Source organism: Tauraco erythrolophus, chromosome 4 (assembly GCF_009769465.1).
Source record: "Tauraco erythrolophus isolate bTauEry1 chromosome 4, bTauEry1.pri, whole genome shotgun sequence".
In the NCBI taxonomy this organism is placed as follows: domain Eukaryota; kingdom Metazoa; phylum Chordata; class Aves; order Musophagiformes; family Musophagidae; genus Tauraco; species Tauraco erythrolophus.
The window spans coordinates 58,929,943-58,954,939 of record NC_141468.1 but is presented as its reverse complement, the minus strand read 5'-3'; the positions used below and the strand labels follow the sequence as shown (position 1 = coordinate 58,954,939).

The following is a 24,997-nucleotide window of genomic DNA, read 5'->3' as shown; positions in this document are numbered from 1 at the left end:
TGTCTCAGCTTTGTGCAACTTTTAGTTACCACAAAGCACATGGTATTCACCTAAATACCATGTCGTTTCTGGTATTCACCTAAACCAACAATGTAAAGCATCTATCACTGGAGCTCTCTGAAACTTCCACTGCCAGTAATATCAATCCTTTCCATCAAACAATGTAGTTCAGCTTTGTAAACTCTAGATTATTAATTCTTCATACAAATAAAACATTTTAAGAAGTAATAAGAAGCAGCCCTGTCACCTGAACACAAACCATGACGACACCACAGTACTTCCCTGGTGAGCACATAGTACATGAGACATGAGTGCACTGTACCACTTACCATTCTTCCTTTCACTGAGTGGAGGAAGGTTGGGGTTTCTGCCATGATGGATGTTGAGGGTCAGCTCGGGCTGCAAGGAGAGCTCCTGCAGCTCATTGGTAACAGCTTCGCTCTGAGGGCTGGGGGCTGCCGAAAGCGACACCAGCACCGGCTCATCATCATTTTCGCCAGCCCCTCCTCCGTCCAGCCCATTTCCAGCAATGACGGAAGGGGGCAGGCACACCACACCGGAGAAATCCACTTTGGCTTTCGTGATGGCAACCTGCAAAACAAACAAACAAACAAAAAAATATATATAATTAAATCTCACATGAGAGTCTTAACCCATATGAGCAGTTCATCATGGCGTCTCCGTATTCTAGAGAAACGTGTTCTTTAGCACAATGTCTGTGTTATCATCATCAATTCAAATTCAACCAGTGATTGAAATTTGCCAAACGCAGCAGTTTACAAACTTGCATAAACCTCCAACAGCATCACTGCAGAAACTACTGATTGTTATCATTTCTGAAAAAGTATGAGAACATTCTCAACTTTTGGTACTTTAGGAACCCGACCGTGAAAAGACACAGATTGAGTTGTTCCAGTCAAGTCAGCCTATGTAGAACCTTGAGGAACTCTTGATTACACTCCTTTTATACCAACAATGGTGTTTTAACAGGACAACTGTCAATTTGAAATCCAGTCAGGTAAACTAATCCTTCATAATAAACCTGTAAGGACAGCTGAGTACAAGAAGTTAGGATTTTCAAGTAAAATCATTTGCATTTCAAAAAATAATTCTCTTGTTCAAATCTCTCTTCCCCATTCCCTATCAGTGAAAATGAATGCAAGAAAAATATTCCACATAAAGTAAACAAAAAAGCTTTCCTGTCTAAAACCTCAGTTACATTAACTGAAATGTGCAATATATAAAGGGCTTTAATGAAATAAACAATTTTAAAATGTTTCCCGATATTTCTGTAATTCTTTAAATAAGTATTTAAAAGCCACCACTATGTTAAAATTAAAATTCTTTTACATTCAGCAATTTAAACAGAAGCAAACCAGCTGGAATGGTTACCGCATTAACATTTAAACAATAATGGACATTATACAAGGGTAATCATATTTGGGTTTGATTAATGAAGATGGAAGTCTCCTGCTTCTTAGTATTCTGCTGTTTCAACCAGTCTAAACTCAGAAGACTACCGCTACATAACCCTGCTGCACTGTAGTCATTTATCAAGCAAAAGGTACTTCCAGAGGCTAACCTTCAGCTTCAAAAAGATGCGGGTAAAGCAAGCTGCGAAGAAGCCAAGTAAAAACCATCCAGATAATACTCTGGAAATAAATCAGAAAGCATAAACTTGAAGCAATGTTTTAACAATACAGTTTTTCATTAGGTATTCCCCACTTAACACTCATAATTAACCTGAAGGAGTGTGACAACATTCAACATATTAATAGCTGATAAAGTATCTCAAATAGTCACTCTCCTCACTTCCATGTCAGTTTCATACTTCGGTTGATTAGTAGTGTTTGCTCTGCAATACCCAGAACAAAGTTATAAGCGGTAGTACATTTGGTACAAAAATTTGTTCAGTATATATTCAAGGAGACAATAAGAATTACTGGTAATTAATACATGTTATTTCATCCATGTTGTCATACACTCATTCCCAGAACCGTATGCCATGATCTGAAGAGAAGCAAGGAAAAGAAGGGTGGAGGAAAAAAAGAAAACAACAAAAACCACCAACCGAAGCTGGTGCTTGTTATAACAAAACAAATGAGACTGAGCCAAACCTTACTGTCATATGAAGTATTTGCTTTTACTTCAGTTACAATTTGGCTAGAAAGTGCCTAACTCCATCCTTGATATATTTCCTGTCCAAAGCAAACATCACTCACATCCATTTGAGAGCAAATTGTAATGGTAATCTGCAGAGAGAAAAAATTGGGATTGTGCCCTTCTCTTTACAATGCGTACAGAAAGCCTGGAAACACATACCCTTAAACCACAGACTTCTAACGCTATAGGGATCCTTGCAAAGGCTGGAAGGAGTTAAATCATGACCAATGCAATTGGCCTCAGGCCCTGTTCCTGTTTCATGAGAGGCCTTTGATGGGAGGCTCCTGGAAAGTAGCTAAAAGGAAGAGTAATTGCTCAGTTAGGAGGCTGGCTGGTAAGGACTGCTGTCATGGCCTTAGTGGAGCCAAAGCCAAATTGCTTTATCGAAGGAGACGTACTGGAAACACTACACTTTGCCTAGTACCACATGATGGTTAGATCAGACCATGTGGCAGGACAAGCACAGCCAGGCCTCAATCCACAAACAGGTGACAGACACCCACCTAGCATGAATTTGGAATGGCAGAAGACTCAACCTTCCCCCCTCAACCCATCCTAGAAAAGGAGATGCTTCCACTTCCCACAAGGGGAAAAAAAGACATGTCTCAAAAAGTCAGATCTGCTTTAACTAGGAAAACAGCAAAAGGACTTTGGAACTTCTGACATGATGGATTTTCTTTTAAACAGGAGTTCATAACCTGAAATCACATTTCAAACAACATTTTGACCACAGTGTTGTAAAACAGAATCTCTTTTCCTAATCTAGGTACATTCACATTAGCCAGTCCACTGAAACCATATCATTTCTGTAAAAGCACAGTACCAAGCTACAGTAAAGGCAGCCTAGCCTAGCCAGCCACAACGTGGAGCGGAGCAGGAGATCAGTGCTCCCACACCAGTTTGCTGTGTAACGCTGTGCAATACCATACATCAAGTGGTGTTAATTGCTACTGGGATCAGAATCCAGAGTTTCTCCGGTAAATCGTCCAATGGAACTTCAGCACAGGGGCTGGATTATCACTTAAAGAGTTGTACCTGGATCTGCAGGTTTCCTAACTCATGCAGAAGACGACACAGATGGAAGGCATCTTCTTCTTAATCCTAGTTGGCATTTCATTCAATGTTTGTCCCACATCAAAGGTAACACAGCTTAAGCAAAACTTGCCTTGACATTCATTCTTGCCCTGACACTAGGAAATGCATTGTGCCAGCAGTGCTGCTTGTAGAGCCACACTGCAAACCGTATCAGAAAGCTGATTCAGTTGAAATGCAATTTTTCCTAGGTTATTTTCAGCTGGATCAATTCCTCCATAGAGGCCAGTTGAACCAGCATAGTACAGGGGAACACCGCCACAAAATGCAAAAAATCACAGTCTGAGTCTGTGCATCTCAAACAGCTTGAACAACAAATTTATTACTCCAAGTAGGCTTGCAGCTCAAATGAAACTAAACTGGGATGAACCACTAAATTAATTAGGAAATTCTGTCTTCTCCTTCCTCCACATTCCCACCCATTTCACGCCAGCAAAAGAATCTGCAGTGACACCTGATAAACCAATGTGAAAGTTGACCCAGGTGTAAAACCTAGTCTTCGGGTTCACACTCCAGCGAAATCAGGACCCTGGTGCAGTTTGCCATGCAGACACACCAACACATGTGCCAGCACAGCACAGAGGAGAGAACCTGCTTACACCACTAGTACATTCAAACATCTAGCCACTACCTAAGGGAAAGAGAACTTTTTTCAGAGCAATGCCAAGCCTCAGTATGCAACATATCTCCATTTGGGAAAAAAAAAAAAAAAAAAGCATCCAGTCCACAAGACTACAGTAAAAGCTATAATTGGGTGAGTTTGATTTTAATGTTTTCAATTAAAAGTCTGATGAGGACATAGAGGGATTTGGAAGATGCTTTGAGGATTTATAATCATCCATGCTGCACTATTTGGAAGTCTTGTGAAAGGCATGGAATCCTTTTCTGTAACCAGCAGTAAGGCTGTTTTTAGACTTCCCAGACAGTTACGCCACTCTATAACTGTCATTGTAGAATGATCAATCAGTTAGTTACATGCATTAATATTTAGAACCCAATTAAAATTTTAAAGTGTTTGTTTTCCTTTCATTTCCGAACAGACTAGAAACTTTCCCATAAAGAAATGTGCCATAGCATGATCTTTAAGTGAGTCATCCAGAAGCTGATGGACAGTCTTAAGAGCAAATATTTCTTGCCCTCGACAAGGATTTCAGGGTGAGTGCCCTCAAGGATTTGTATCTGTTGCCTAACCAGACAAAAAGCTTTCCATCACGGCATTTTTCTGGTTTTGGGCCAGCTGCTTCCGGGACAAGAGTGGCTGTGATCCCACAGATGTTCTACAGCAGCAACACCAGCTTAAGCAACCCTCAAGCCCTCCATTGTCCAGCGGCTCACTTCTGTCCCTGCACTGCTCCTTCTTCAACTGGGGAATCAATTCAGCTGAAAACCAGCCATTTTTTCTGTGTATTCAGCAATACCAGTTCCCCAATCTAGCCTATCACCAATGACACACAAAGCTGTGTCCCCATAATGCAGGGGCAGTGAGCTCTCGGGAGCCAGGAGTGCTCAAATTACATTGCAGTAAAGCACAAAACCACTGCCTCAACAATACAAGCATGGACCACAACACTAGGGAGAAGATGGAGCTGCTCAAAAGAAACATCACATACCACTCCTAAATATATAAATAATCTTCATCCCTTTCTGACTTCTGGAGGCATCTAACAAACTTCAATTTCAGTTGCACAAAATCGGCTCTGCCATGTTTGTCTAAGTGATAGATTAAGAACCATAGCCAGGAAGAATTTCCAGAAAAAGATGATCTTTATCAAACCTGCCAACTACAAGGACTAAATTGCTCTGCAACTCCTATATGGTAGCTTTTTAGCTGCATTCTCTTGCCATCCCAACACCATATCACAGTAAACGCACAGTAAACCTGATTAGCTTACTCCTTGGTGAAAAAACATATTCTACTTTGCATTTACCATATGACAAAATTACTTCTAGAAACTTCCTGTAAAGCTGCTCATCCAGAATCACTGAAGGATAGCTCAAAGCCCGAGAGGTGGAAGGGAAACAAAACAGACAGACACATGTGGTACTGAAACCTGTCTGACCCACAGTAAGCCCGTTCATGGAGCCAAATGAAAAGAAAACTGGGAGGGGGGAGAAGGGATTAGGATTTGTTTCCTGCCATTTTAGCTCAATTAATCATCTCATCATAAGGCCAGACAAGCACCAATGCTGGCACAAGGAAGCAGCAAAGGCATGCATCCAAGACCGGCCCTTTTGGCAAGAGCTAGCTTAGATCAACTTAGCTGTATCATAAGACCACATCCTCTGGTTAGACACCAAACGGGCGTTGCCAACAAAAGGAACAGTCCAGCCTGCTCATTCCTCACCTCCTGTGGGCCAGCACAGGCTGAACCAGACCAAGGAACCGACCTGTGTTAAATCTGACCTGGCCACACACACACAAACTACTAGTTTTAATCTGCATCAGTTCCTGATCTGGCTTGCCACCCAGCCACACAAAAACTTGAGCTAGCATGAGGCAGAACAAGGCACAAGGATATAAAAAATAAATGAGGATGGCTACTTTGGCAGCAGTGTCACCTTAAGGTGTTGTTACACGGTTTAATCAATCCAACATTCATACTGGACATGGACACATGCACTAGGTCTTCATGCATTAGACCTCTCTTCATTTTGGCAATATTCACATACTCATGGCACAATCAAGATCTCGACAGTCACTGTTTAAATGAACCAACGAACAGTACCACCTTCCCTAACATGAAACCTCAATAATCAGAATAAAACATATGAAACAAAAGAAATTTAAAAATAAGTAAGTAAAAATCAGAGAAGTACAGGGAAAAAAAAGGAGCACAATTCCCAAATCAAGCAAGAACACCTCTATAAACAGCTTTTCCTTGTTTGCATTTTGGGGCTGAGTTGCCAGGGTAATAGCAATTTCCTACCAATTTAAGAATTGCTAAGCAACCTCCAGCACCTAACAGCAACAGCATGTGTGTGCAGCAGGGCTATTTTGAGAAGACAGGTTTTTTTATTTTAAACTTAAGAACAGCCTTCTGTTAAATGATTATGCCAGCTGAGATCATCCAGTCAACAGAAGAGGCAATCTTGGGGCAAAGTGGCTTTAAGTGGATAGATCTTTGAAATGAGCGAGAAGAGAGGAAGAAACTGTCATGACATGGCCAAAGGCAACTATACCCCTTCAGGTCATCACGAATCAAAAGAATAACCCAGGAGAAGTAAAGTTCGCAGCAGATGGAAGCCAAAGCATCACATTAGCTTGAGAAGCTGTAATGATCAGAGTGAGAGATATTCCTTTTATCTTTAGATATCAAAGAAAAGTCACCAACAGGAAGACCTCCAAGGCTGTATTAAAAAAAAAAATATTCCAAAGAGCTTAACCCATGCACACAACTGTTGGTACAATTACGTCCTCAGTTAACTGAGAGTTAAACTGATGATACTGTCCACAAAGTATATACAATACAGTAAGCAACAAGGCAAGCATCATGAAGACTGTACCCTGACAATGTAATAGCTTGTTCTTGAAGAACCACCTTAAGTTAAGAAACCAAACTATGCAGACCACTAAAGAGAGACCGCCTTAGATTACGGAATTTTATTTTAAAACACATATTCCGCATGCATTTGTCTTCTGCAAAATGAACCAGTCCTCAACTGCCTTCACTTTCACAGTAATCGGCGGGGGGGAGGCGGTGCGGGGAAAAGGCAAAAGTAGTCAAAAAGTAATCAGGTTTGTTCTGGATTAGAACCAGTGACTTGAAGGTGTAACTGTCCATCTTACCGTGATCACAAGCCACTATCCTACAAAGCCCTTATTAAAAATGCAAAGATTGCAACATACATGAGCGAGGATGCTGGTAAAACATGGATAAGCACCACTTTCTACCTGAGATAAAGAATCTCAGTCTGTACGTATACTGTGCCAGTAACACTACAGTAAGAGAGGACATCTTGAATCATCACCAGAAGTCTCTCCACTACCGCCTCCAGCAAATCTATCAGTACAAGAGTCAAAAAACATGCGTGGGTGTCCCAGTTTTAGCTGGGACAGAGTTTTTTTTTAACAGCCAGAAGAGCTCCCTGTTTTGGTTTCACTCAGAGGCTCACTCTGAGAAGAATGTTGATAGCAAGCTGATGTTTGTGGTTGGAAGTGAAACTCCAAGGACTTTTCAGTGTGCGGAGTACAGAAACACGGCAGGATAAGGGGGGAGCATAGCTGGGACAAGGGGGACACGATTCCCCTTGTCATTTGTGTGGAACTTAAGACTGAGGGCCAAACTGGCCAATTAGTATTCCATATCATGCAGCGTCATGCCCAGTATAAAAGCGAGGGTCAGCCGGGAAGAAGGGCTTTTGCGCTTTTGCTCTTTTTGCACTTTTGCTCTTTTGCGCTTGCTGCGCTGCTGCTCTGCTGTTTTTTTTTCTTTCTCTCTCTCTCTCTTTCTCTCCCTCTCTGCCCCTCTCTATTTCGGGGCCTCGCGTTCGTCCGGGATTTGCAGTTTTCGGGACGAGACGGGCTTCGCATACGAGGGGTGGTGAGCACCTACATTGTATTAAATCATCTGTATTAAATCACTCTTATCTCAACCCACGGGTTTCACGTTTATCCTTTAATTCTCTCCCTCATTCCTGGGGGTGGGGGAGGGGGAGTGACCGGCTGTGTGTGGGGCGGTTCAACATAACCCACGACAGTCCTAATTGGCGCCCAACGTGGGGCTCGAACCCACGACCCTGAGATTAAGAGTCTCATGCTCTACCGACTGAGCTAGCCGGGCCAGCAAGAAAATGGCAAAAAATGTTATCAGACAAAAGGCACAGACAGTTGTATAGAGATGTTAGGACTTGAGGGAGAAAAGATGCAAAGAACATATCTAGTGAAAAGCAATCAATGGCGTAATTTCTGCTGTAGACAAACACAGCCTCACACGTGATTTTAACAACCACTCATCGAGAATCATATTTCTCAAGCCCTAAGTATTTCCTTCATAAGACACTATCATTTGTTTCACTCAGTCCAGCAGTGATAGAAAGTCTTCAAGAGATTTTGAAAATCATCATCAAACATCCATTTATTAAAACCACAAATAGCAGGCTAAGAAATGTAGTTTGGCATTCCAGATGTTTTTTAAGAAATACTTTTCATGATTCAATACGTATTTGGAGGAATTTTGTGGCTTTCAAGCTCATGGAACTCTGGGTACAGTACACAGAAGAGCTGATAATACCGAAGCTAGTTTTGAGAATCATAATGATATTTATAATAAACAATCCTTGCTCAAAAAGAATGAACTCCTCACCAATTTCTGAAGTTCTTCTTTAAGCTCAAAGCACAAATGAGGAAGATGTTCTTCTAATTTCAGAGGAATTTGAGTCTGCATGAAGCAGTCTATCTATAGACACATAATTCTGTCATACCTCTCAGTGTGTTGAATTAATCATCTAGTTTGTGAGAATAAAGATGATAGCTACTGAAGAAATAACAATTTCTACTAAAGTTCAAAGAACAAAAGACAGCTAGAGATGCAATGTTCAGCTCTCATGTGTCAATCGGTACACTTGTATATTTTAGGCCCTGGTCATGTTACAGCTCAACATCATAATTAAAAGAGGAATCCAGCCTTCTGCTACCAAGCTATTGGTTCCTGCTGCTTCCCTTTTGTCTGATCTAATGAGTGTGCACCCATGGGGTGACTCAGGTCAGCTGAACCAGCAGACGATTAACTCTGCAAAAGATTAGAAAACATTTTCTACAAGAGCAGTCAGCTAGCTGGACGTGCCCTGTAACTGCACAATCACTAGATCTGATGCAAAGGAAGAAGCAGGAGCGCACAGCTGCGCAGAGGTTTGATCAGCCCTCGCAACAGCAGCTCACTCGAAGATCAACTTAACTGTAATGTCAAAGAGCACACTTAAACATCTAGCAGCGGTGCCAACTAAAGCAGTCTGCTACACATTCCCACTCTCATACCTTCCTCATTGTGAAACTAGCATAAATCTTTCAGAGACAACATGTACTGGACCAGATGAAAAATAATCTAGAAAAAAACACTTCTTTCCAGGAGGATCTGTTCCCCAGTGCGGCTCACCATGGCCACAAAAACAGCTATGCCAGCAAAACAGAGGGAGCCATGAAAGGGAGCAAGCTGTTTAAGCCTGCACTGGTGCCAAAGAAATGCATGATGATCTACAGCGTGTTTAGAACAGGATTGCCTGTTTTCCACCACCTCCTGACTGACTTCCTTGCAATTGCTGTCTGATGCATTTTTTAAAATTTCCTTCATGTCGGAGGCAAAGCATTCCTCCCGCCCCAGAGGGGCAAGCAGATGAAGCAATGGATTCAGCCGGCAGCAAAGGCATGTGGCAACGGATGCCAACAACCAATGGAAGCAGGGAGGCTGCAGCAAACTAGAAAAGGGAATGCTGACAATTTGCAGCCAGATGTGAGCTTTGACTTGGAAATTCATGGCAGCAAAACTGAGGCACTAAGAAAGAATGAAGGAACTCATGTTGAATGTGGATTTAGGGCACATTGGGACGAGAAAGCCATCGGACAAGAGAAAAGTGGAAATAAGACCTCACAAGAAAAAATATGCTTTCAAATACAGAAGATTTGAACTTTGGGACAAGAACTGGACAACTTTGGGCAAGGAAGGAAAGATAGCTCAAGGAACCAGTCTAAACTAAAATAAAAGAAAATAAACTTTAAAGAGGAAAAAAAGGAAATAAACCAAAGGTAAAGTAGCTAGATTTCAGTCCGTTCAGTTCCCACCACAAGCATTCATGCCAGCGCAAAGCAGCAGGCAAAACTGCAGAACTTAAGAATCTTAAGGAGTTTATGACAAGGTTTTTTGGCAACTTACTTTTGGGCGGCTGAGGAAGTAGTTTTACATTTTATCTAATTCAGTCTGATCGTGAGCTGTGACTGACAGTGTAGGTCTATACTGTATCACCTCATCTCAGTTAGAAATTCTCACCTTCTCTCCTTCTCTACAACCACAGAGCAAGTCAATTCAGCTTGCTGTTCCCATGGAAAGCTACACCTTGAAATATGCTTGTTTTCCCATTGTGCTAGCAATCTGAACCCTGCAACCACCAGTTCATTAAATGTCATAAAAAAAAAAACAAACCCACAAACAAAAAACAGAGGAGCAGAGTCGACTGGAAAGTGACAGCTTTCAGTTACTTCCTATTAGGTATAGTGTGCAAGCAAAGCCTGAAACAGAGTCTGCAAGAAGTTTTCTGATCCCAGTCACATTCTTTAGTCATGACAGCATGAAACTGTCTACAGAAATTAAACCAATCTGAATTGACTTTGCCTCTCCTCCTGATCAATAGACACTGAGTGTGGAATCCAAATTTCTTTGAATTTATTGGCATCTCCTAATGCAGCTACCCAGCACAACATTCATTTAAGCAGAAAGTCCAGAAATTGAGACTGAGTTACCAGATCTTCTTTTCCCTTTTTCGCCTACAAGAGCTAACTTTCCATTCTTGGATTTCCCCACTACTGAAAAATAGGTAAGAATTTTCTTCAGTGATTCTCAGAGAACCATATATCAATATTTGTCTTGTCTAAGCTAAGCAGTTATTGAAAAGAAGTACTAAGTACTCCAGAGGTGCTCCCTAACATGAAAATCTAATGAATGTGGGTAAAGCAGATGGTGGAGGGATGGGGGAATCAGTACTGCTGCTGTTCTTTGCCCATTCAAAGGACACTGAATTCAGCCTTCACTACTACTTTCTTTGAAGCAACAATACTAAGAACCAACACATGAAGGACATCTAAACCAAGACTTTTGTTCTGGTGCTAGAACAGATTAAAACATTTTCTATCCAGGACTCAGCCTGACACCACAGATAACGTCCGAATGTATCATCCTGTCTTCTCAGTGCTACTGTTATCATGATAAATTCATTTACAGTTTTGCAGACAGTACAATTTTATTGTAAAGATACAATAGTCTATCTTTATATACTTGAATAAATCAGTCTAGAGAGTCGAGTATCAGTAACACTGAAAAAAGTTTGCAACACAGTGCCAGCTAAGTTGCGACAAGTCTGACTAATTGCTAGGCAGCAGTGAAAAGGGCACAAGAGTGCCATTTATACTCTTACACTATCAAGTCCTTGCTGGACAGCTGTCACACCTGATGCTAGTATAAATTCAAAATATTCCATCTCTAACACACTACTATCTCTCACATTTAGTGACCACAAGCAACTTTCAATTCAGCACATAAGAACAAAAGGTGCAAACTAAAGACAGCAAGATAACACAATACATACCTTACTCACAGTTCCCACGGACAAACCCAGCTCACTTCCATGCCAACAGCTCTCTTCCCAGTCACTGCAAGGAAAAACAAGACATAAATATTCAGAGATCTTAAAAAAAAAAAAAACACAAACACATTCCATTTTCTCCTTAAAGAGTAAGGAGTGAAGTACTTCATCTAGGATTCTTTTTTCATATAATCTTTAATACATTTGGCATACACAACAGAATTTGGACTGAAACACCATAAAGACTGCCACACTTGTATACACATACCCATGCTACTTGCAGAGCAGAGCTTCTACTTTAGGACTCCCAGTTTGTCAGTTCTGAAGAATGCATTGTTTGAGATTTACTAAGCCAGAATATTCACCAAATGATACACTCAATCTTCCCATCCTTGTACTGAAATCATTCTTAAACATTGGATAGTAGAAGTTGGAAAATGTTATGACTAGTTTAGTACACCATGTTATCCACCCAAAAGAAAACAAGGAAAGGGAAAAAAGTACATTTCAGAGATTTGTCAAGACTGCAATGGGAATCCCATCTGGGAGGAGGGAACCATCCTGCACACCTTAAAAACTCACAAACATTCTGAAGCAATGCACCACTTTTCTCTGGCAACACAATTTTAACAGGGATGCACAGCAGTACTTGACTAGTAAATAATTACGCTGGAAGCTCTGGAAGACTACTGTCTCAAACGGTAATAAAAAGGGATGGAAGTTGATTTGTAGTTGTCATACTTTCACTTCTACTTCCTTAGTCACCTTAAAAAAAAACCACGCAAATCATCACACAAAGGTTTTAACACAAAGTTTCCATCCCATTTCCGACTGTGAGCTTTTCAGATTTTAGGGCTTCCTAGACACCAGAAGCACAGAACTGCAGTTGTGATGCCATGGTATTTTGTCAATAACAGAAAATAAAAGAAATCCAAGCACCTCCCCGAATACAAACTTCAGACCAGTTGGACTTGGGACACAAATATTAACATAGCTGGAGTGGGGAAAAAAAAATAAATAAAAATAGAATGAGCTGTCTGCTATGTTAACATCAGAAGGAATAAGACCAATTAGACCGATTAGTCTCTTCTGAAGAAAGAATGACCACAGCTACACGTTTGCATAAACCGCGTATCGCAAAATTTGAAAGAGTTCCCTGATTCCCAACAAATAAATGAGGGAAGCTACAGGTAATGAATTGATATCTACTTGGTCAACTCTCCTCCAATTAACAATTTGCAGGAGAAGGGATTTACAATACTGATACAACTAACAAAAAGTAAAGACACTACTACTTTAGAAGCTTCCATTGCAATCCCTTTCAGAGAACGTTTCAACTTTCCTTTGAATAAAATGTGCCTGCACACGTTAATCACGGCTGTACCACAGAATCAAGAAGTCATTCTGCCAACTCTTATGGTATTTCTCATCAAGTAAATATTTAGAATTACTTACAACCATTTAAAAATTAATTTGATATGAGAACCCATAAAAAGCAATTATTTTTTCCTTTAACAAAGCAATCTGATACAACTGTAATTAAAATATGATAATGACACAAGGCTACAAAACCAAGTATATACTTCAATGCACTTTTTACAGAACTGCGGATCCTAGATTTCCTAAAAGGCAAGGCAAAAGGCCTCAAAAAGTCAGGGAAAGTCTTCCACAAAGACAGTAAACAATTAACAACTATTAAGAGTTCGATATTCAAATCTGATGAACACAAGTGCCTTATTACATAATCTGATAAAATAACCTTGTTGGAGCATTCTTCTGATAGCATTAAGCACGTAACATCAAAATTTAGGTATGGAATGCTTGTCTGTGATGGTGTTAGCTTTTTAAGTCACAAATTATAAGTGAGTGAAATTTATCCATCCATTACATCTTTACTCCAGTGCAAGTTTTTGGCATCGTTTGGTTTTGAGTGGGATTTTTTTTATTTTGGTGTCTGTTGGTTTGGGTTTTTTTGAGACACAGGTACCCCTAAAACCACTTTTCACACATGAGAGTGTGAAGGAGTTAGAGACGCATTAGATCTGAAGATTTCTGCTGGCCAATCCCTGATTTCCAGTAACCTTGGTTCATTGGATATTCTCTTCCAATGTAAGATTGCAACAGCACTGATAAAGCTGAACAATCAACATGCTGTTGCGTTTCATCTCCAACACTTAAGATCCGTGTTCTCCTGAATCTCATTTGAGTTAAGACAGCTCCAACACTGAGCCTCTTCTTGGTCTGCCTATCCTACCACCTGGTACAAGGCATCTGCTAGCCTTTTACAGAAGTGGGAGCCGATAACCAGCCAAAAAAAAAAAATCTTTGTTATTTTCTTCAGCATGTTTTTCTCTGGAAAACTTAAACTGCTGAATATTCCAGGTCTGAAGAATACACCAGGCTATCCCTACTCAGCTGTCAGAGTGAGGCAGCAGGGGGAAGAACCTCTCTGTACATCCCCAGTTCTATATCCCTTCCAAGGCACTCATTACCAGCAGCTGGCCAAGACAAGACCGCCAGGCCTGCTAGACATCTGACCTAGCACACTACACAAGACCTTTAAGTCTTACCTCTTAAGATATGCAAGAAGATTAAAAAAATATATATAAACACATGCACATACTCAGTGATTTTTGGCATCTTTGCAGAAACTTAGCACTATCCTTCAGAAAAGAGCATGCATGTGTGTGCATGTGTACATGCAAACACACAGTCAGAAAACAGGAAAAATTATTTCAGTGACTTTCTTGCCTGAGTTTATTTACCTCTTCTGAGTTTCTAGCACTTCCATTAGCCTTCTCAGGTCTCCAGAGATCCTTGTTCTCCCACACATAACTCATCCTCCAGGAGAGCATATATTTATCTTTCTTTCTCTACTGAGAACTAAAGTTTTGTTCCAGATACTCTGGCCAATAAAAGATCAACTCTATAACTTTCATTCCTATTTGTCAAGGAAGTTCCTGCTCAATCTTAGGAGGTTAAAGCATTGCATCCTGTGATTTTCTGCTTAGTCATCTGAACCCCAAGTAGGAGATAAACTGGCTTGCAATGACCATGGACAGTCATGGACTTTTTTTTTTTTCTAATATGTTTGTTATTAACATAAGAGATGCTGCAGGTATAATGTATTTCTATCACTATCTTTATTCAGTCACCCCATGGAATTTCAATGCAGCTTAAAGACGGAAAAACAGAAAAACCAGACACACCCTGCCTTCAAAATAACAAGTCAGACTTCACAAAAATTTAGCAGAACAGCCTTACAATTGTAATGAAAGACAAGCTCTTTAGTGCTCCTTCTATATTACAGCAAATGAGCAAAGATTCATCTGATAACCCAAACATTTTCTGGCAAAATTCCACAGTTAAACTGCATTTGTTATTCTTTGCTTATAGCACAATCAAAACATTCCTCCAACACTCCTTTTTCCTCTCACTATACTGTCAATGCAGCCAAAACTCTACTGTCCTAGATTTTCTGAAGAAAAAATAGTGTCATCTCTAAGAAATGCAGAAGTCTCATCTTGCTGATAAACTTCTCCATCCAATGGAAATGTTTATATGTCAGTGTTTACACGTTCAAGCCAAATGGCTGCTATTCCAGTGATTACAATGGCTTATTGCCTTCACTGGTGACTTGGAGCTTGAGCGTGTCTGAACAACACAGAAACTCACTGACAGGATTTGCAAGTCTGATCTGAACATGGCAACGCGGAATTCATATCCCACCTTTCTAACAGCCATACCACCTCTCAGATGGAGGCTTTGAAAAGATTCAGACTCCAGGCGATCTGTTCCTGTAAAGCATGCCTGACAGGATGTATGAGAGAGAATTTAGAGACACAATTCTATTAGGCCTAACGTTAACTTGGCTCTACCAATCACTTGGAGAAACCTCTTACCCAGGTTTGGGTCCAGCTTACACAATAGAAGTTAAGTTACAATGCAGATTGTAATCACATTCCATTAGGAAACTTCCTATATTGCTATAAAAATCAGAAGAGAGGGCAAAAATAATAATTAAAAAAAAATCATTCAAGTAGAGTCTTTCAATGCTTTTCCAAAAGTTTTTTCCTGAAGGAGAAGTTTCCTTCCCTACAATTGCCAGAAAGTGAATCTTGTCTCATCTTTGCTCAGAGCTGTACCTTCACACATATAAACAGTTGCAGAAAGAATGAGTTCATCATAACATGGGTATGACTGTGTGTAAAGGATGATCTCATTTGAGTAAGCCTAAATAGGGTGTCGACCGTATGGATCAATTTTGCAGTGAAGACATTATCCTCAGTGTCTCTGTTAAACCACAGAAAGGGCAGAACTCAAGGAACCACAGTATATACACTTCCCCTCCCTACTGTGGCTGGAACTAGCCGTAATTGCTGCGTATTACAGGAAGCATTCATTTGAGGCTGAAATAATCTGTGATGTAGACTCCTGTCCCAAAACAAAAAATTAATTTCACAAAACTAGACATATCATTTCAGTCTCCTGTTCCCCTATCACGAAGGTACTCTAAAGATGATGCGTAGTCAGCGCACTTATTTGCCTCACTGGAAGATGGCAAAACAGAATTTCCTGCATTGCTTTATGTCAGATGCTCCTGCATTGTGGCACATACACACTTCAATATGCATCCATGGCAAACTGAGACAACAGCAGCAGCAGCTCCTGACCATGTCCAGGGAAAATTTTTATTTTGGTGAATTAGGAACTTCCACAGAAGCAGCCCCCAATAATCAGCTGTTAACAAATAACATGCTGGTGCATGCAGCAGCAGCTACCACGCTTCTTCTGCTGTGCTCCACAAAAACCCTGCTTTTCTGGATCAGCAGGGCCAAAACAAGCTGAAATAGGGAGCACAAGTTAATTAAGAAGGATAAGTAGAAGCAGTCGACACACTAGTTTGTAGTAGGAAAGCAAAAGTAGAAGGATGACATGAGGTTAAAGTGCAAAAGAAAATCCCCAACTAAAAGCTCAGCCTTTAGCTTTCAAGATTTAAAAAGACTTGTGACTGTGTGTTAAATTTCACCTTCTTACAGAGATGATATCTGTATGGCTGTGTGCCTAAATCCAAAATATTTCTTCACACAAAAAATAAAAATGCTGAACACACACAAGAAAACAGAGGAAGGGGAAAAAAGAACGCTGCACAAACTAACTTAACTTCTTCAATTTCTGAAATATAAATCAATTTAAATTAAACAATTACAGTACCTTGCTCAATGACACACTCTAAAATTCATCTGTGTGGAAAATAAGTCTCTCGCATCCAAAATAGAAAAGGGTCAAAGAACAGGAGCTGCTGTTACCAGCATTGTCTCTTAACATCTGAAAACACAGGATCAGACTGATGGCCGACTCCTGTAGAAGCTGCACGCACCATTTGCCGTCCACAAGGACAACTTGCACTTAAAAAATCTCAAGGCATTGACTGACCACTACGGCATACCTAAGCCTGGTAAGGTAAACTGTCCTCACCCTGATGCCATTCATTTCCCTTGAAGAAGCCACTCAACAGTGTTTGCACTCCGTAAAGCACTCAAAGGAGGGAAGGTAAAATATACACATTAACCACACAGTTATGTCCCTGAAGGACTGAACAGAGTATTTGACAAAGGAATGAGTTTCTGAATTCACACAAACTCATCCATTTCATCTATTGGATGCATACACATAAAAGAAGAATCATAGGAATAGTTTTAAACTATGGTTCCAAAAACGTTCTCTTTAGCTGTGGCTCTTACTAATCCACTTCTGTGCTCCCTCCTCTCCACTCTAGCTATGGATTCCTTCAGCCCTCCCCCAGTTTTTATTTTAGGGGCAGAGAGGAAGAGTGTGAAGAGGACTAGAACATGCACAGATTAAAAATCAGGTCTCTAACCTGGCTCAGCACGCAGCCCCACAGACATACCATGGCTACGGAGGTGACAGCACACAGGGATGCAAGATGGGAATCTGAGCTGTTTAAGACAGCCCCACCACTAAAAGAAACGTCTGTGTAACCACATCCTCTGTTTTCAGTCTCAGTTCAGCAATGTGTCCAGCAGGAAAAAATTAGATTTGGCTTTCCCATAGTAGGTGTTTGACGGTTTCAGACTGCTGAACAGTTGCTTTTTCTGCTTCCTCTTCAACAGTTTCTCAGGAAAAGACATTGACCCTCAGGACATAGTTGATTTAAAAAAAAAAAAAAAAATCTTTAAAGGAAGAGCATTGTGCAATTATAATAAGATTTACTAATCGTTACCTCTTTTTACACAGAGGAAATCAACCATACTCTTCAAAAGGGAACTTAATCATAATACTGAGTTATCAGTAAGTAAACAGACATTGAGACAGTCTGATTATACCATCTACAATACAGGAAGGACAACTGAGAGTACAGACAGAACACTCTTGGAATTACTGTAAATTACGCTTTTGAGGTAAAAAGCATATATGAAGACACCTCACACATTCCAAATGAGCCTAACAAGCTCGTGGTAACATTTTGACACATCTGAAGAATTTATCTGCTTTCTGCTCTAGCATCCAAACCTTTTTTGCTCCAGTCCTCCTCAATATCTAGTACAGCTGCCCTTTCCCCCCACCAAATACCACGCAGTAATGCAATCATGGCTCAATAGTGAAGGAAATCCAGTAGGGCTTTTTATTATTAAATTAAGGGATATTTTGATTGCCTGAATGTACATTTCACCTGGAGGTTCAAGGATGAAAGAGTCTGTGGAAAATGCTGCTGCTTTTACCATGTCAGCAGAAGCTAGAGTAAGAAAAAACAGTCATAAGCAAGCACTTCTCCCCAAAACCAAGAGTTTCCTACTATCTCATATTCAAGGGGAGGAAAATTTAAAGACTGCTTTTGGACAACCCCCATATTCTCTTGGCATTATGTCAAAACGTCTTCTGTACTCCCTTTCTTTGCATTTTATTTCATGATCTGCTTGTTGCCTAAAGATTTGAGGATTTTCTCCTACATGACGTTAGAGTGGATGGCCTTAATTAAACAGAAAAGAAAGTCACTTCTGCAACTGTTGGACCTAGCAAACACAACACTACTTACATTTTGTACAGAAGAATATGATGGCCAAGAAGCTGTAACTAGCAATATTTCACTCTTTTACTGAAATCACATTTAGTATCTAAATTATACCTGAGGAAGGACTGAAATGGACTCAGTAAGTTAATATGGGGTAATTAAGGAGGGCGAATTCACCTACTTCTGAAAAGCATGTGTCATTTGCTTTCAGCCCTCAGCCTCTTTCCCCTCTCGGCAGAAAGCACGAATCTCAAGAACAGAAAAGGAGTTCACAGTCAGCTTCAGATCATATACTTCTTTTAAAAATCTATTATTAGATTCTATTTAATCATAACTAGTAGATCACTCATTTAATCACTGCAGCAAACGGGAACAAATGAGCGTCCCTCTCATTTCATATTCAGAAACGATTGAAGTATTTTTGGCAATACTTATGAAGACCTAAAGGCATTACACTTTTCTACAGTACGGATTTTTAACAGTGTCTTTACAAAAGCCTACTGATGGATTTTGTGCAAGCAGCAAAATACAATTTGAAATCAGTGCTCAAAGTCTGTTTGTATATCTACCCGACAGTAAAACCAACATACAATTAGAAAGTACACTTTCAATAAGACAGCTATGCCGTGGCTAACTAGCCCTGATGTCAAATGCAAACTTAAAGACAGAACTGCATAGTGAATTGTCTCTGTGCCTGTGCTGGAAATGTTGAGATACACATATTCAGTCCAAAATAGCTACATTTTATATTTTCCAAATATTCAGAGCTGTGTCTTCAAATTCTACCAAGAAATAAAAAGCACAGTTTGGTTTCCACAATCCAGCAAAGAAGCTATAAACAGAAACGTTTTTAATGCTTTCAAAACGTATTTTCTATTGATGGTAGATGAAGATGCAGTTTCATGGCAGAGGCCCTGATACTGTCTGGACAAGCATGATACAAGCAAGGAAGTGCTGTAAAGCAGCAGCAAACCTGAAACCCCTCATTCAGCCCACTCAAGGTTCATCTTGTAAAAAAGCAGCTCACTGAACCATATTAACACAAAGTTTGCATGATGCAGTATAAGGGCACACAGATGCAAATCAAAAAGGTCTCAGGAGGGTGTTTCCACTTACACACAAGGCAAATGGCCAGAGTTGTCATCCTTGATTCGAAAAATATGCGAAATTATGGTCCTCTTTGATGCAAGATTTTACAGCTACAGAAAGGGAGATCTAGTCCCCAACGGACAGACAGCTGGGACACATGGATTTTGCCTTAAATATGTACCTGGCCCTAGCACGGACAAGCATCTTTTCAGCAGGGAAAATTAACCTCGTTTAATACAGCCTGGTGCGTGCAGGGGGCGGTGGAGGAGGAGACCGCTGCTGCACAAACCCTTGTAAACTACTGTCACCGCTACCAGGCCTCTAAAATTGGAAAGAGAACACTGAAAAAAAAAACAACCAACCAAACAAACAAACAAAAAAAACCCCAAAACCTGCCGCCGACCTACTAAACGCGAAGCGCTCGGGACAAGAGAGGGGAAACGGTGCGCCGAGTCCCTCCCAGCGGGAAAAGGTGGGGAGAGGCCGGCGGAGGGCAAAAGCGAGCCAGGGGCCGAGGGGACACAGGCGCGGGGGCTTCGGAGGGGGCGAAGCCGGCCCCCCGCCGGAGGGAGCGGCCCTGCCCCGGCGAGGGGAGGCCCCCCGGGGCGCGGCGGGGCGGGCCGGGGCCCCGCGGAGCGGAGCTGTCCAGCCGCGCCGGGCACCCGCCTCCCCCTGCGACGGTCGGAAGGGGCAACGGGGCAGGGAGGCGGCGCGGGGGGCGCTGCCCTCAGCTCCTCCCCGCACCGACGGCCGCCGCCGAGGAGAGGTGCGGGCGGCGGCGAGACACCCGCGCTGGGGCGGGTCCCCGCCGGCGGGCCCGCGCCCACCCCGCTCTTTCTTTGCCCCTGGCGGCAGAGGTCGCCTGGCGGCTCCCGGCCGAACTGGAGCTCGGCGCTCACCTGGTCACGGCTCCATCTCGCTCCGACCCCGCCCGTCCCTGGCGGAGCCGCCGCCGCCGCTGCCCGCCGAGGACGCGCTTCCCTCGAGCCGACAACCCGTCCTCGCCGCCGCCGACCGGCTCCTCGCCACCGCGGAAGCGCCCACCCCGCACCTCCCTGCCTCGGCGACACGAGCCGGGCTCGGCCAATCAGGGCAGAAAGGTGCGGGTGAGCGCCACCAGGGCCCGCCAATGGGCTGCGAGCACCTGGGGAAGCTAACGGGCCCGAGGCAAGGCGAGGGGGCGGGGGTGGGACGGGCGCCGCGTGCCTGACGGGGCGGGCGGCCAATCGAAAGGCAGGGATGATGTCATCGCTGGCGGGGCGGGGAGGGGCGGGGCCTCGCCCTTAAAGGGGTAGTGATGCCCTTGTAACCTTCGCGTGCGCTGGGGGTGGGCGTGTTTGCAGGCAGGCCGGCGTTTAACTTTTGTTGCGTTTGTGGCTTGATTATTTCATAAGGAGACGTTTTCCGAAGGGCGCTGTGGGAACGGCACGGCCGAGGCCTCGACTGGTGCTTGTGGGCGAAAGGGGCGCCCCAGGCCCTGAGATGGCACCGTGGGGCCAGGCGAGGCCCGCCAGGGTGGCCCTGAGGGAAGGGCAGCCCTCTTCTCCCCGCCTCCCCCAGCCCCAGGACCTGCCTTCCCAACACCACCCACCCAGGGTGCTGCTCTAGGCTATTGCGAGGATGGGCCTGGGCGGGTGCTCCCCCACAGGGGACGGGGAGGGCCCCTCCAGGGGTGGTGGGAGGAGGCTGGGCTCCATGTTGCTATCGCTGCCTGACCTGTGACTGTGTTGGAGGTTTCGGCTGATCTGGAGATTTCAGCTGGATCCTCCCAGTATCTGGCCGGGTGGTCCGCTTCTGCTGGAGAAGCGCGTTGTTTCTTGATTCAGTATGAAGCTGAGAAGAGAAATTGCAAAAGAGTGAAATGCCCATGATGAAGACTCCGGTTAACTGGAGTGGGATTGTTGAGAAAATAGGGGCAATGATGCCATGCCCAAAGAGCAAGACAGAGGACTGCAGTTAGACTCTTACAATACTGTTATAAATAGTCAATGCACTTTAACCTGCGATGTTATTCTCACTCCTGGTTATTGTATCTCAAATGGACATTACAAACATGAATCGTGACAGAGACTGTAACAATGCTCAGTGAAGGACTGTCTCATGCTGTGAAGCTGAAAAAAATTAGGATTGCCTTTCAAAACAAAGGAAAGGGGGCATGAGGAAGGCATACAATAATAAACGGTATAACGAAGGCATGATTGGCCTTATTCTCTCATGTAGTCAATAGATCTAAAGGACATGATGTAACTGCAAAGCAATGTATATGAAGTAAGTAGGAAAAAATGTTTGTGCCATGTATAATGAACCTATGAAATTCATTATAAGAAGCTTGATGATACAAGAATGTTAAGGAGAATCAAATACTTGGCCAGTTACTGCCAGTCACCCACTATCTCGCCCTAGTTTCCTATCCTGACATTTACAGCTCTTTGCTTTTCATTCCCAGGGATCCAGTTCAGCTTTGGTTATGCACATAAATCTTGATGTAACGTAATTCTTCTCCATGCTCTTTGACAAGGTTATCCCTCCAGAGGTAGTTTAGTGAAAAAGTCAAGTCAGAAACATGAAACGTTCCCATGGATGATGGTAATTCTGGGAGTTTTAAGTTTAATGACAAGTCAGGAATGTTTACCCTCCTTTTCTCCTATGTTTTCCAAGAATAGCTCTTTAGGGATCTGAAATAAATGCTCCAAGTGGATGAGAAAGCATGGCCATCTCTCTGTTTTACGTTGCCGATTTTAGGAACAATGGTACATGGCTTGTTCTTGAAATCATTTGCTTAGAAGGCTTGTTAATAGATCTGTTTACAGAGCAGGGGGAACAGATGATGTGTCCGAGGGCATACCACAAACTGATGGCAAAGCGTACAGCCGTGCCCGTATTTCCACTTCACAAGTCAGAGTCCTACTCACCAGGCTGTATCTTCCTTCAAACAGAAGAGCGTTTAAGAGATGGAAGCCTTTCCCTTCATTTCTGTGCGTAGGCTTCATTGGTTTGCTAACATCTCTGCTGATTTACAAACTACATATTACTGATTGCTTTCAGTATCTTCTACTAAGTTTTTCTAAGGTTCCAAAGGTATTTACAGGCCTTGATTAATATACAGTAGGGAAAACAGAAAGAAAGAAATCTGCTTGCCCATAAAAGCTTTCTGTCCTCACCAGGAATACTGAAAAGTGAAGAACTTGTATTACATGCAAGCCGTATTTTTTGTTTTAGTTTTGAAGGCCTCTGGTATTTTCAGTAGCTTTCAGTTTCCTTAAGACTTAAAACGAATGAACTAAATTCACATTTTATTAACAGATGCATGAGAACAGTCTGCAGTCTTGGTAAAGGCAGTAGATCAAGTATATTAAATTACTTCCATTTGATTTAATGTTAGATGAAGGTTTGCTCTGAACAAAGAAAACACCAGTGTGGCATAATAGAATTCAGCAGAATTCAATCTAGTTACAGTGGGACAAATTCTAAGTGCAGTTCTGAACTCAATTGCATAATTACAGAATCAAGTTACTTTTGGGTGCCTACTGTGAGCAACTAAGCTTGGAATCTTGCACAGAAATATTTGATTTTCCTAACTCGATGTCTTAGTTATCACTGACTTAGCATTACATTTAGTTTTGCATTTGGATTTCCTTTCTCTTTAAAGAAAAGCAGGAAGAATGGGGAAAAAAAAAAAAAAAAACAACACCAAAAGAGAACAAAGCTAAAAGATGTCCTTAGGAGTGTTTCTAAAGATAAAGTTCTTAAAATGGCTCAATGCTAAGCTTAACTTTAAAAGCTGGACAGCCTTCAGCCATCTAAAGATGACTGTGCTCAAAACCATAAGCTATTGAAGAAACCTTAATGACCCAACAACTCAGAACATGCTTCATAGTGTATATTGTCTTGGCATTAGGCTGATGGACAAATCATCTCCTGATGGAGAAAGAACCTGGTTGACACAGCTAACTATTCCAGCTTAATTTCTTTGAAAGTAATGAATTCTGCTAACTGGGCTTCTGACCGGTTATACGCATCTTAGCAGCTCAGCAAGATCCCAGGTTTTCCGGTGGTTTGCACAGGCCACAACAGCAGATGCTCGTGTGTGTGCACGCACAACCGAGAGTGTGCAGGGGCTTTCCAGGGCCCTGAGGAAACTCCTTTCAGAGGCACTTGGCCAAACAGGAGTAATTGCCAGCCCTGGGCTCAGGCAGGGCCTGTGTGCCAGCTGCCATGGCCAGGCTCCTGCAAGACGCTGACCTGAGCCACAAGGGAAGCCACCTCTGTGGTGCCTCTCCTCCAGCATCTCTGGTGAGCACTTGCACGTAGGTGGTTTCTGTTGGGCCATAATTGCCTGTATCGAGGCTGGATGAGCTCTTCCACCAGACCAAGCACTATCAGTCACTTGATCAGCTCAGCTTCTGTGCATGGCCTCAAGCCAGAGCCTACCTGTCCCTCTCAGGCTGCAGGGCAGAGGTTGAGGAGGGTGTGCCTGACAGGGATGGACAGGGAAAGGAACAGGAGGGTGCAGAAGCGGGTACTGGAGTTGAGGCATGTGTATTTGGGTACGCAGGAGGAGTAGTGGGCTGTAGACGCTGAAGATTGGGCTCCTAATGGAGAGCTGAGGGATGCAAAAACACCCTTCTGTGCATGGTCCAGCTCTGCATGGTCTAGCTGCTGCAACCACCCGGTGTGGTACCGCAGTCCTGCTATGTTAGGAGCCTCTGTGGGATATTTAAAGGCAGCGGTTGAGTTTGGGATTGTGTTGTAAAACTAGGAGGAGATGGTATGTTCTTAGCCTTGTTTAATCAAGTCCTGACAAGCAAGAATAAGAGATGACTGGAGGAGGTGCCTAACATGATTCCCTGCCTTCAGAGAGGCCAGTCGCTTGCACTTTTTTAATTGAAACGTGTTCTTTACATGGTTTTGTTCTTATTTTCCGTGTCCTGCACATCAGTGGCTGGTTGCTGTCCTATACTCCCCACTGTACAAATGCCTCTTGAGAAAGGAGCTGGGAGAGAACACGAACATCTTACAGAGATAGTTCAATGGCTGTGTTCAAAGCATTAGAGATAATCTATTTTCCTATCTTACTAAGGATTTTCTGTTTTGAAATGGGTCAACAGTTTCAGTTTGGTAAACACCAACATATTTCCATTGATGTAAGCTTTGCTAGGCAAGAAATCTGCCCTCCTATCTGTCCTTTTCAAGAAAACAGGATTTTGCATACTCACCTACTCAAAGAAGGAGTAAGATAGGAAAAGGGGAGCAAAAGCAACTGAAATCTTTTAAAAAAAGTATGTCCTTGTGGCAAACAACAAGCACAAGAATTTCCGATAAAGAAATTGT

The 24,997-nt window shown here is 42.4% G+C and overlaps 1 protein-coding gene and 1 non-coding gene across 2 annotated transcripts in view; both read right to left on the bottom strand.

The window, feature by feature from the left end:
- Window positions 1-11,571, bottom strand: part of MRTFA (myocardin related transcription factor A) — an 88,290-nt gene extending 76,719 nt beyond the window's left edge. The window contains 2 exon segments of the mRNA XM_086610174.1: window positions 330-591; window positions 11,548-11,571. The gene's annotated coding sequence lies outside the window, so the exon portion shown is untranslated.
- Window positions 7,964-8,036, bottom strand: TRNAK-CUU (transfer RNA lysine (anticodon CUU)). Its single transcript has one exon. It is a non-coding gene; the product is annotated as a tRNA-Lys (tRNA).
- Window positions 11,572-24,997: the final 13,426 nt, after the last annotated feature.